The 13,264-nt window shown below is 43.2% G+C and overlaps 1 long non-coding RNA gene across 1 annotated transcript in view; it reads left to right on the forward strand.

Annotated features, from left to right (window-relative positions):
• Window positions 1-12,421, forward strand: part of LOC128145289 (uncharacterized) — a 59,175-nt gene extending 46,754 nt beyond the window's left edge. The window contains exons 2-3 of the long non-coding RNA XR_008236414.1: window positions 3,695-3,849; window positions 10,899-12,421. This is a non-coding gene — a long non-coding RNA (uncharacterized LOC128145289). The remainder of the gene's footprint in view (window positions 1-3,694; window positions 3,850-10,898) is intronic.
• The last annotated feature ends 843 nt before the right edge of the window (window positions 12,422-13,264 follow it).

Raw genomic sequence — 13,264 nt, forward strand, 5'->3', positions numbered from 1 at the left:
TTGTCTTATCTTTTGGCACTTCAAAATGAAAAATATAATAACAATAGTAATAGCAATAACAATAAGGAGCTTCATCTTAGAGGTCCATACAGACTTTAAAACATGGATAGAAGACAACCATTTTAACTTTTTCTGCATTTGGCTTTGTTTCAACTTTGGAAATTAGCTGATAGGATTACAGATTAACATAGACCAGCCAGAAAGTTGCATACCACCAACTAAAACTCACCTAAAGTAACCCTGATGTTGTACAGCAGTGTCTTTCAGATGGAAAGACTGCCAGAGCAGGAGGACGACGAAGACTAGCTGGGAAGTCTGTGAAACTACCAAGCAAAGACCTTCACCTCCAGATTTGAAGCCAGTGACTGATGCCTGTGCTTGCCTGACCTTTGCTAGTGGAGGGAGTCAGGATCCTGCGTTTACTCTGACATGTTCAATAGTGTAGCCAGCCGCAATGGTCTTTTTTTTGCCCTCTGACACATCGCTGACCCTTTAGCACTATTGGAAGAGGTTTTGTGCTCAAAGGCAGATGTAGGCACATTCAATGAAAATGCCTTCACAGGCCTGAGAAGCTCTTCAGTGTTTATTCTCTCTGTTTTGACATTAGGTACTTCACCTCATCTGTTTTGCCAGCTGCCTTGAAGAGATGTGTTTCTGTAATGGCTTATCCCGTAAGTTAAACGGCAACAGTTAAAGCAGATCCGTTGTGGTATGAGTTGCTTTGCATTGATACACATCAGAAGGTCATTAAAATCCAAATGGCAGTAGTTGAAAAGCTCACTGGCCCAACAGGTACTGAGTTTTGACATTACTGGTTACTCATTAGCAATTTTCAAAGGTGGGCTTTTCAAAGTAGAACTGTCATTTGAAAAAGTAAGCAGGCCAGAGGATCTCAGAACATGTTGTTACAGGTTTTTAGCTTCTTGCCATTGTGTTTGGACAAGTATCTCATCTTCTCCTAGCACCACGCTGGTCACTGGCTGCAGCTGAAATAGCAGAAGCTGATCCCTCTCCTGCTCTTTGAAAATTTGCCTGCTCAATGCAAATATTGGAAGGGTAACATGCAGCTTTATTCCTCTCCCAAAACATGTGGGAAAAAGATTTTTTTTTTTTTCTGGCAGTCTTTTCCACTTTTCTTGTCATCTTCTCTGAGGTATTTAAAAAAGTAATCCAAAGGATATTCAAAGCTAACAACAGTGAGAAGGAGCAGAACGCTGCTAAGGCTTTAGATGTTCCACGTCAGGTCCTTGTGGCATTAACTAATGAATCCCCACAGCACTTCCAGAACTGCAGCTTGTACTAAACATTTTATTGTCTGGACCCCATCATATGTTATAAAAATCAACACACATGCAAAGTAACTGATCAGTTTATGTCATGTACGGGGCTAGCCAGCTGGTGGCTGGAAAGTGTAGGAACCAGGGATCTGACTTCAGGTCTGTGTGAGAGTTGTTATGGCTTTTTTATGTTTCCTGTTGCCTGAAGTCCTTCTGAGTATGGATACACGTCAGAGCAAAACACAGACATGCACCAACCCCTCATGCATTTCTGTGATTTGTAAAAAAGCCTGGCAGGCTGAGCAGAGTCATGGTGTGCTGCAGACAAGCAAAGAATGAGGACTACAGGGCTCATATCCTGGGCTATGTCAGCAGCACCCAGCTAGTAAGTCTAGACACAGCTAGTTACTGTAGGGCAAGTCCTTTTTCCTCTGTTTTTCTTCCCCTATTTAATCACCTTGTATTTTTTAATTGTAATCTCTGGAGGGCAGGGAGAACAAATGTTGCTTAACAGTGTGGACAAAAGTTTAGCATGACTTTAGTTGTTGCAAAGCCAGGAGTGACTTGGCAGGATTTCCCAAGAAACAATCACTACGACCTTAAGGCAAGGCAGCACTATTCTGTATCCTCTATAAATCCTACTCTGCCACACATCTTTCTTAGATATTTTAAATATATCTTAGAGATGCTCAAACAGTGTATTAGTACCATGCTTTCCTTGTATACATCAATATGTAAGGTGACTAAGCAAGTTCCTGAGTTACCATGGAGCCGAACTGCACAGATCTTGGGAGACAGTGAAAACTAATAAAACAGAATGAGAGAATAACTCCCTGGGAGCTGGATTTCCAAAGTGCAAATAGCTGAACGCCGCATCAAATATACTTTTGCCCCTTTCTTAAAAGATAGCAGATGTGGATAAGCTTTGCTGGTTAGATTCCATTGTTGGGCACATCCATGATGTACAGCTGTGGTATTTTTTGCAGACAAAATACAGCCTAGCATTTCCCATGAGGGGAATTTCTTAAGCCTCTGTGTCTCTGTTCGACTTTGCTAGAACCTCTCAACTTGAACACAAGCAGCTTCTTCCTCCTTTCACCCCGGCAATCACTGCCCCCAGCACTCATCCTCAGGGGGACTGCTCTTGCAAACCGAAGTTTGAACACCCACCCTCCTCTTGGGCAGTTACGGTGTGAGAGAAAGGAAAGAGAGTTCCCTCCTGAGCAACTCAGGAAATGCAAACAGCCTTAAGAAAGGATGGGATTCATTTTGCTAATTGCAGATACTTTTGTGTGAGCAAGAGGTCCAAGTCACTGGAGAGAAACATCTGCTTTTAAGCTTCTATTTTTGTCTGAGATGAACAACAGAATAGACCCCCCCCCATCGTTGTATTGATTAGATTGCCATCGATTATCAGACCTTCAGATGCCTGCTCTGCTGGAAGCATCAACGCTGTGGGGGAACCTCATGCAGGGCACTCCTCCCCAGCAGCCTCTGGACAGCCTGTCTGGTTGCGCTGAGCATTTTGTCCTGGATGTTCATGTGGCCAGGGACTTGGTCCTTGATTGACAGTATCGTCTCTTGCTATTATCACCTCTTCTCATAAAAACAGTTAATTTTGCTCCTCAGAATCTGAATCTGGGGAGGGAAGATAAAACTCGAAGGATGGGAGTGGGAACTGGAAGATCTCTGGAGACAAGAATGTTTCATTCTCTCTTCACAGAAGTAAAATGTAGAAAAGCTTTTATTTTTCTGTTTCTTGTGGGCATTTTATAAAAGACTGGGTGGATTAATTTGTTTTCCAATCCAAGCAGCTTTGTTAGCTAATTTAACATAGATTCCTGTGTGTATTGGGAGAAGTCAGCCATACTCCCATGGATTTTCTCAAAATGTCTCAAAAAACCTGCAAGTAAATTCCACAGAAATGTGTCCAATTTTTAGTGAGGCTAGAAATTACTTAATAATCTCAAGCAGATATTAGGAGTGCTTGTCCCTGTGGGTCAGGTCTTGCAGGAGAAGCAACCAGCTAATCAGCTATTAACTACTTTTTTCCTAGAAACAACAAAAAGAAAAATCTGAAATACTGAAATCTTCAAACCCCAGAATGGCTCACATCAAGCTTCTGGTTAAAATACTGTCTCTGTTGGACTCTTTGGTCATATGCAAGGGGGACACCAGAAACAGCCAATACTCTACAAGAAAGGTGTTGCTTTGTTTAACCAATGCCTGTTTTCTTTGGGCAAAGAGATGGCTGCCTGAAGCGGGAAATAGGATGCTGCTGCTGTTCAGCTGGGACCTTCTCCATTCCCTTCAGGAGCTTTTCTGCTGGGGGACTGTAGGTGGGGATGGGGGAGCTGCTTTTTGTGGCTGTTTGTCCTCAACTTCTCCAGGAGCAGTAACTGCTACTTGCATTGCAGGGGGCAGGATTGGGGCATTCCTGTGTCGGAAAATACAGCTATTGAGCATTTGGGCAGTTGCTCTCCCACTTCCACAACTCATGAGCCACTTCACCAGGATGTGTGTCACGGGAGGCAGTGACTGGCCAAGGAGTCCATGAAAGCTAGGAAACCAGGTAGGACTTACTTGCATGTGATTTTGGACTCTGGAAAATCTTCTGAAGCCTGCTAGGGACTGAGTCCTCTTACTGTTCAAACAGCAAGGGATGGCAACAGTGTGCCAGGCCACTGGGATGCATGGTTATGCCATACATGTGAGTTTGTGGGCTGTCACTTCTCCACTGTAAGAAAACCTTGCAAATAAAGTGATCTTACCTTGGTATGTTTTGTTGCCCTGGCAATCACAAGGAATGTTTGAAAATGGAAGAGAAAAGAATTTTTTTTTCTTTTTTTTTGTAATAAAGAGACAAAATGAAGCTATTTGGAAAAAAACCCGAACAAACAAGAGAAACATCTGCACCTCAAGAACTTTTTCCTCTGGGGTCTGCATGAGAAGCTTGCTGCCAGGAAGGTGAATGTCTCAGAGCACCTGGCCTTTTTGTGAGAAAATAGAAAAATACCTAAGTAAAGGCTACGGCACTTTGCAACTTCTCAGGTACTGACTCATCTTAAAAACCCATGAAGGCTGTCTAGCTATCTTGGGAAGCATCTAACCCCTCATTACGCTGAAAAGTAATCCTTCAAGACTCACTTAAACCAGTGAACTGGAGGATTATGTTCATTGTAGTGGGGAAGTTCTGCTTGTGGCAGATCAATCTTCTGATAGCCAGCATGACCCTGTGACAAGGAGGAGGAGGAGGGAGGAACACGGTGCTATTTTTGAACTTCATAAAGCTTCCGCATAATCCATCATGAAAATTGGTGGATCATGAGGGATATCAGTTAATTTAGCTAGAGTTCAGCTAAGTTTGTTTTTCCTAGAGAAGAATTTTTACTGTTTCCATTAGGGATTTTTTAATTATTTTCAGTGAAGGAGATCACGGAAGTTCCCATCCCCTTCTTGAGAGCTGGTACTGTGCAAACAAACAGCAAAATTCACTTCGCCTCGAACAATTTGCAAACTATAAAGAAGTACAAAACCCAGCAAACAGTTTCAGAAAACGGGCTGGGGAAGCATAAAATAACAGCCAGACACTTATGACCAGCATGAGATTATTATGATCAACAATCTTAATTATTATTGTACATCCCTAAGTAGCCTATTTTGGCAGCCCCATAATGTATGTAACACACTGTACCTTCTGCTGCTCCATATCTTTATAATTGGTTGCTGGTAATTTCTGTCTTCATCACAGTATTTGATGTTCAGTGCATTCTTGATTGTTTCTTCTGCTGAATGTAGTCAACAGATAAAATTTACATTCACAGTGCTTGCAGTTGCCTAGGTTCTGCAGAATTTTTAAGTTCCAGTAGTTGGAAAACGGTCTTGATTTAAGTTTAAAATAAGTAAGATACAATTAAAATAATTTAACTGACCATAAGAAAGCTTAACTTCAAAGGAATTAAAACCCTCTCTAAGATATAATGTCACCTCGTAGTCCATTTGCTATAATTTGAGCACTTTTATCAGTGGAGAATCTTACCAAAGGCTCCATGAACACAAGAGATGATTAAAAATAAAAGATCAAAGCATGCCAACAAATCCTGTTAACAAACTCGAGCAAAAGGGTACTGTTCTATATTAAATATGAAGCCAACTCAAACAAATATTTGGAAACACTGAAGTGGGATGCCACTGTAGCTTTTGGTGGGGTGTGCTATACATATTATGAAGACGTCTTTATCGTGTTGCCACTGGTCTGACCAGAAGCCATGTGTGGGAAGCCTCATTGCACCTCTCCTCTCCCACCAGTATTTTCCTTTTTCAGTGCCATGCTTCCAGATACCCTCACAAATCAGCAGCTAATTCAATAGACTGAAGAAGCAGTGAGCTTGAAAATATTGCATTAAACCCCTCAGCTCAGCATCAATACATGGAGGTGCCTGCTAGGAAGACGGAGAACTCGATCAACTCCACCTCCCACGATGGAGTACCAGTCATCTAGAGGGTTTAACAAAGTTTCTCATGCCTTCTGGAAAAGGTTCAAGAAGCAGAATTTGCACTAGGGGTTTTTGTAAATCCTTTTGCCACTAATGGTACTACTATTAAAAAAATCTTTTGAGGTAGCACGTGAAGGCTGTGACTAATTTGCCTTTGCCCATGGTTAAGCAATACAAACTGCTTCCCCGGACTCAGAATAATAGACTGAAATATTCCCATTTCCTGCAGATGAGTGAAAATAAACAGATCTGATCTCAGTTGAAAGAATGTAAGTAGAACAGGCCTTCATTTGTAGGGGAAAATAAACTCTGCTGATCCCTTAGATCTGGAGTATAAACAGCATCCTTTTTCTCCCAGGCCAGTGTATAATGTGAGTGCATGGTTTGAACATCTTCAAAATAAACAGCTAATCACCCTTTCTGGCCTAATTAGGTTATGTTCTGGCCCCTGGCTCTAGGCCTCATGCAAACTATTTTCTCCAAAGCGGTATTGGGGGAAGCCCTGCTTCTCTCCTAAGAGAGCCTGTCCAACTCTCTGTTTGTCAGTTAACATTTGCTCCTTGAGGAAAGCCAGCTTGGGGATCTTCCTTGCAAGCCTGGCAGATCCAAGGCAAGAATATTCCAAATGTAACTCTTCCTCTCTCTGCTCATCGTGACAGACACAATGGGAGTGTGAGCAAAATCGGTTTTTTATTATCTTCTTTTTTTCCTGGATATGGGCTGTCTGCTTGTTTGTTGTGTATCAGGAAATTGTAACTTGCTGGGTTTTTTGTATGGGAGTTTATTCACTCTTTCCAAAAAGGTGATTTATCAGCTGTACAACTGTCAATGTCCACTGCAAATGGTAACTAATTAATCCATAAGGATTGTATAGGGCCACTGTTATTACTGTGGTATTGCAGACAGGGGACTGAAGCACAGATGTGTTGTAAGACTTGCTCAAGCTGACACTTTGCAAGGAAAGACCTGGGAGTGCAGAAGTTGCTGACTGAAGCTCACGGGCCAGATCCTGCACTGCTGGGCCCTTACTGGGGCTGCTGTGAGTGATGGTGCACTTCAGCTGCTGCACTGTGATTATTAGCAAACAGAATTAATACAGAGAAATCAGTGGCAAAGGCCAAGTGGGTTTTTAAGCTCTGGTTCATCAAAGCTTTCTGGGCTGCAGCATAGGGTCTGTAAGAGGAGAAATAGCTGACCAGATTCAGAGCATTTCCATATTTGTACTATTCTAGGTTTCTCTTAAAGTATGCTTAGATGTCTGAATATGTTTCCATTTTCCATTGCTCTTCTTAAATAGCTGTTCTTCCCTATCAAAACCAGACCATCCTAACTTTAATCCCCCTTTCAAAGTTTCTTTTCATCTTAAGAACAGCTAAAGGTGCTCCAAGGACTGTTTAAACTGTAATTCCTGGAGGTGCTAATTTCCTCTCTTCTCCTTTCTGACCGAGGCTTGCAGTGGGGCTGGGGCAGAGCTGCTGAGGACCCCACTGGGGCCCATCTTTCCCAAGAAGTTGTCCATAGGTGGGTACCAGCCTGGTCATGGCCAGTTTGGTTTCTTCTTGGCCCCATTTCTACATCCATTGGCTGCAGGAAGCAGTTACTGCATCCAGCACCGGCTCTAAAGGCACAGACCCTTTTTTCGTGCCCTTTCTCCAGATCAAGGAGTGTTTGGCTGTCCTGTTGACACAAACCCTGGAGCTGAGCCTTAGCTCTTTTGAGCCTCTCAGATGTATGTCCCCTCACAGCTTTTCTTGCCTGTGACTGCCTTTTAGTAACAACAAGCCAAGGAAGATAAGAAAAGCTGAGCAAAGACATTTCTGAGCCACAGGCGTTTAATTCTCTAGGACGTCCTTAGAAGTAAATGTTTATATACACTGCCTGGTTTGGTCGCACTTCTCTATAAGCTCCGTATTTGCTAGCCTGGAGGCCAAGGTGAGACACTGCTGCTGTCCCGGCTGCTGTCCCCAGGCACCCAAACCGTCCCTGCCCCCTCCCAAAATACATCGCCCTGCTCTCGCCGAGGAGCCGCGGCTCCATCCGCAGCTGGGGCCCACTGCAGAAAATTGTATAGGTCTGGGGTGGCAGTGGAAAGGGAGATGAAGCCATGATAACCCCATGGTGAGGGCTCCTTGGGGGACAGGGCGCGTGTGCTCAGCGCAGGATGGGAGGCGTAATGAGGTAAGGAGGCAACAGCATGAAGAGCGTTCACAGTTTAATAGACATATTTCACACTGTCACAGTATCTTCGCGAGAGCTCGGTTCCCGGTTTAGGTATCTGAACAAGTGACAGACTGCAGGGAAGGGCTGTGACAGGGAGGCGTCTCCCCTCGAGCCGCGCTCTCAAAAATCTTGATGACGGATGCAAATCACTTAGAGCCAAATTAAGAAAAGTATATTTAGGCACCTAGAGAAGTAAAGAGGCACTTAATAGGATTTTCAGAAGTGCATAAGCAGATTAGGCATCCAGCTCCTATTGAAATCAATGCTGATGGAGCATTTAAAAAGAAAAAAATCTTGAGGTATCTCAGCGCTGTTACAGCCTGCGCGCGTTTGCAGGGGGTGAGTGGGCTTAAAGCCACGTTTTGTTCAAGATAAGCCTTACAAGTAACAGAGCTCCCTGGTTGTACCAAGTCTCCAAAACCATAGGAGCAAGTTCTTAAGCTCCCACAAAAGCTGAATTACGCTGGCCTGTGAGAATAAAGAGCTGGAGGGAGAGGTAATGAGCTCTGTGTGCCTGCCTGTGTGGGAGAAGGAGCTGGACTTCTGCAGAGGCAGAGGCAGAAAGTAACACAAAACCAAGGAGACAGAGCAATCACTGGATCTTCACTCAAGCAAAGGCCTTGCAACAGCTTTTTTTGGTTACAGAGCTGGCTGCGAGGGGCTAGGTGAAGGAACTGCGGGTTGTTTGATTTTGACAGGGAAGCAGCACTTTTGCAGTCCTTGTAAATAAGCGGATTTGACCCAAAGAAACATCTTCTGTGGCCAGTTTCTCCCCTGCGTAGAAAGAACTTGTCAGGACCTGGATTTTGCCTCACTCTTTGATTTTTACGTGGAGTATAATGCTGTAAAGTCAGTTCCTTGCTTTCCCTGAAATGCAGCTCCCAGTCTATCGAACTGAAATTAGTCCTTATTTGCTTTACTAAGCAGTAGGGAGGATACATACATTAAGGACTGTGAGGCACTACGGTAACTGGGGCCAATTAGCTGCTACCCGAGGGCAGTAGCTCCCAGATGTGGGATATCAGACAACTGCGAACCTACAGAATTGCTAACAGATCACTCATTATTCTCCTCCTGAGACTTTTGATTGGGGAATTAACACACAGTATTTTTAGTGAGTTTCCTCAGAACATTTGTCTTCTTCTATGGCATGTCAGTCCCTCAGGGAGCACTATTTGGGAAGCAACTGCTGCTTGAGGTGACAGAGAGGAGTTATCTCCTCCGTAATCCCTGTTGACATGAATGGCTGATGCAGACAGTAGGCAAAAGTTATGCATGTCATAACTGCACTCCCAAACATGTGAATAACATTGAATGAATGAAGCAATCTCAGGTACCTTATGGGCCGCTGACTCCAGTCTTGTACTGGTGGTTTCTAAACTGAACTTGGCTATAAACCTCTGCTACGAAGAAGACCAAAGGAAATGACATGCTGGAGAATTCAGAATGGTTATTAATGTGAAATGTGCTAGAAGCGTCAGGCAAGAGAGGGAGCTGATTTATGGGCCAACAGACAACATTCAGCGAGGAAAGTCCTAGCTTACTAACTAGACCAGAAACCTGGAGGTAAGAAAGAAGACTTCTCTGTGTTACCTCTTACCTGATCAACACTATTAAAAACCAGAAGGGACAAGTTTCTAGATGCTGCTGGGAGAAAGGAATTTCTCAGGGCTTCTGGCCCTTTTGCTTCATAACACCTTTCCTGTAAAAGTTAGACCCTTCTGACCTGACTGTGGTGGTGTAATATCTGATGTGTTGTAGTTCTTTGCCTACCCAGGAGGAAAGGGAAAAAGAAACCTTGATAGGCAATGCACGCCTATATTTACTTGCAATCTTGTCTCGGGGTTATAAGTGCTGAATTATTAGTGTTATGCTAATAAAGTTCATTTGAGCTTTTGGAACAGTCTCTTTCTAATTTAAAGAGAAGTGAATCTGGCAATTTGCCAGCCGGCTAACAGGATATTAATCAGACAATACCTAGGGACCAACACCACTATATTGCTTTTAATCTTTTGACCAGTAAGGAAAACAGGAAGAAATCCATTTCCCTCTTTTCTTTGCTCAATGGGATAACCAGCTGGTACAGACTAGCTGCAGCTCAGTTCAATTTGGGAGTAAATATTTGCGTTTTAGCTGGGTAAATGAGAGAGCAGCGCTACTCTCTTCCCAGCTGCCATGCAGCTGGGTGCCATTCATGCTCACAGTGGGGCTCCTGCAGGTCTTTGGCTCCCGGAGTCACGTATTAATAGCAGAATGTCACCTTGCATTGGAAAAATGTATAGCTTTGCTCACATGTGCCTAGAAAGGAAAAGTTTGTTTGACTGTGCCAGACAGTCATTTAAGGTGATGACCGCAGCCAATGTTCAGGACCAGATTTGCAGCCCGTACGCTGTCTGTGTAAGTGCAGCCCCAGGAAGGAGAGGAGGGGGCTTCCAAAGCAGTGGGGTGCCCACTGAGCAGAGACCACCCTATGGCTGGGGGCTTGGTAGTGCAACGTGAGGGGTCTGGTTCGTTTGTCCCCAGATATGAACACATGAAGTAGAGCTAGGAATCTGTTATATTTCTATGTCCTAGCAGGACTACCCCTTAAGGACAGTGGAGATGTCCTCCGTGAGCCTGCAGGCGGTCCTGCAGCGGCTGCAAGGGGTGGGGAAAGTGCTGTCTGACCACATCTCTTGTCGCCAGCTAAGGAGTCCAGGTCTACCCAGGGAGGTAGACGGTGGCTGCCCAGATTTTATTGTGACTTGCTCCCCTTCTCTGAAGTGTGGGTGTCCTGTGGAAACCTTTGGGGACTCTTTGATGGGATTTAGGCTTCAGCTGGTCTTGCCTTGTTTCTGTGTGCTCAAATGAGGAACAAAAATGAATTACCAGGACCTTTAAGGCAGATTCTGTATTTTGTACACAGGCCCTTCTGACCAGCAGTGAAAGACTGAAGAGTAAAAGCACATTAATATCCCGGGGCACCTACATGGAGACAAGTGGCTCAGTTTTCCTGCCTCGGTGCCCTTTTCCGAGACTCCTGGTGGGGAGAATCCATCCCATGGATGCTCCTGGCAGAACCATTTGTTTCCTGTACAGGCATAGCCCATCAAATCAGCACTGTCTGTTTGCTACAGAAAACGGGGCCCGGGGTCCAGAGCAAGTGCTGCAGCCCTGAAAAAGAGCAAGCTATCTGAAAGTAAAAGACATCATTAAATTTCCTTTCCACAGGGTGAATGAAGAAGCTTTTACCTGGGGAAGAAAGGAAAAGTGTGCTTTTTGTTAGCTTCATCCAGAGAGAAAGAAAATCTTTGACGTATTTTCTGGCATGTGACTCCTGTTAGGCTTCAGCCTAAACAGCCTGTTTTCAAAAGCACTGGAATGTAGTTTCAGCAATAATTGGTCAACAGAAATGGAGGCAGTGAGGGTATTCTGTTGTACAGAAGTCCTGGGTGAAAACCCATACATTGTGGCTAAGAAGTCAAAGAAAACAGATTTAACAGATGAATGTTAATCTTGGGACCTGAACTCCTGGAATCTGGCTCTTCCCTGAAAGATGGAAAACTGGAGCCATTGCTGCATGGGGGATGGTGCTTTTCCACTCCAATTTCAGACAATTGACTTAAACTCATCTGCTGAACCTTTTGCCCTGCTGACGAAAAAATTTAATTTCCCACCATTTTTTAAATTTATTGCTCAGAATACATAAGTACTAGAGATACAGCTTTTGGTGTAAACCAGCATAATCCTTTCACCACTGAAATGTTCTGTTATATAGTATTTTGACCTCTCTATGTGTGTGTGAAATTGCTGTCTAAAATGCATCACTTTTAAAATTTATATTTTCCTGTTTCAGGACAAATTTGTTAAAAAATTCTAAAAGAAAATTACGCAAAATAAAGCATCTGCTCTTTATTGTCCTGTGTGGAAAACACTTGAGTTCTGCATAGTTTCAAAGCACTTTTGAAGGAACTGAAATTGTTCAGTGTCATACTACAATAGTGTAATTTTTATAGGCTAGTTGAATTATTTTCACGAGACAAAGAAATCCCTTACACTGACAGTGCTATATATTTGCAAAGGAACGAGTAATGTGCTTGCATTGTACTGAGATCATGAAAGCACGCTGCTCTGAATAAGCTGAGTTTGGTCCAGGCCAATACAATAATGACTGATGTTTTGATAACACTTCAGCGGCATTGAACAAGGGTTGATGTCTCTGCCACAACAATGGGTAGTCGTTGAAGATCTCAGCAGTGAAGCCAAAAAAAAAAAAAAAGGCAACAGTTTTGGAAGTGTTCTGCTTTTCCCAAACTCTCACTGAGTTAAACTAAGGGTGAAGATTGGTAAGTATTTATGTAGCTGGAGGTACATCCTCTCTTCAAAGTCTGCTCTCAAGACTGCTGAGAAGATTCCCATTGCCTTTCAGTCTTCGGACCAGTCCGTATATAGAAGTCCATTGAGAAGTCTGCGTGAGAGAACTTGAAGTCATTCTAATGGCACTCATGGGTATACTTTTCTGGGAAGAGAATTTCTTGTTCTATGTTGTCTCCTAAGAACAAAAATCCCTAAAAAGATCTGGTCCTCCATATGACGTGATTTGCTTATACAATAATTCTTCTTATTATTCTTCTGAACGAAGCCAGGAAAGAGGTTCGTGTTATATTTCAGGGAAGTTAGGTGATGTGCAGAGTGAATATGTCAAATAATGGAGTTCTAGTGTATAGCAACAAAGTCAACACTAATAAAAGTTTGCTGTCTTTCTAAAATGGTCTTGTGCATTAGGGTGTCAAATGCTCTAGGACTTATAATGCAAAAAGACAGGATGTTTCCAAGGCAATGAGATGGGGCTAATTAAAATGTCAGATAACACAAGTTTAGATTATTTGAAAAATTGTTACATAAGATAGTAAGATCTTCATTAGAGGGCCACAAACTTAACTTTTTCATAAAAAATAATCTTAACAATTTTTTACATCAAGTCTGACCTCTGCTGCCTACAAATCTAGACTGATATGTCAAAATACGTACTACCTTTAATGTTCCTGTCAAACCTGAGCTGTGATGCATGGAGTTATTCCCTACTTGGAGGGATGCTTCTGTGAAACTTAACTAATAAAAACGTGGCACACGGTGACTGATGTCTGTTCTCACAGGGCGTGTTAGCGTGGGACAAACACCGCGTACTCATCCTCTTCTTGACATTGAAAAATGAGGCACATCTAGTAAAAAACACAATATATGCTCTAACGGTCTTGCAGCAACCTTCTTGTCATCTTTCTCCCTCCTCAC

This window comes from Harpia harpyja, chromosome 8 (genome assembly GCF_026419915.1).
Source record: "Harpia harpyja isolate bHarHar1 chromosome 8, bHarHar1 primary haplotype, whole genome shotgun sequence".
In the NCBI taxonomy this organism is placed as follows: Eukaryota; Metazoa; Chordata; class Aves; order Accipitriformes; family Accipitridae; genus Harpia; species Harpia harpyja.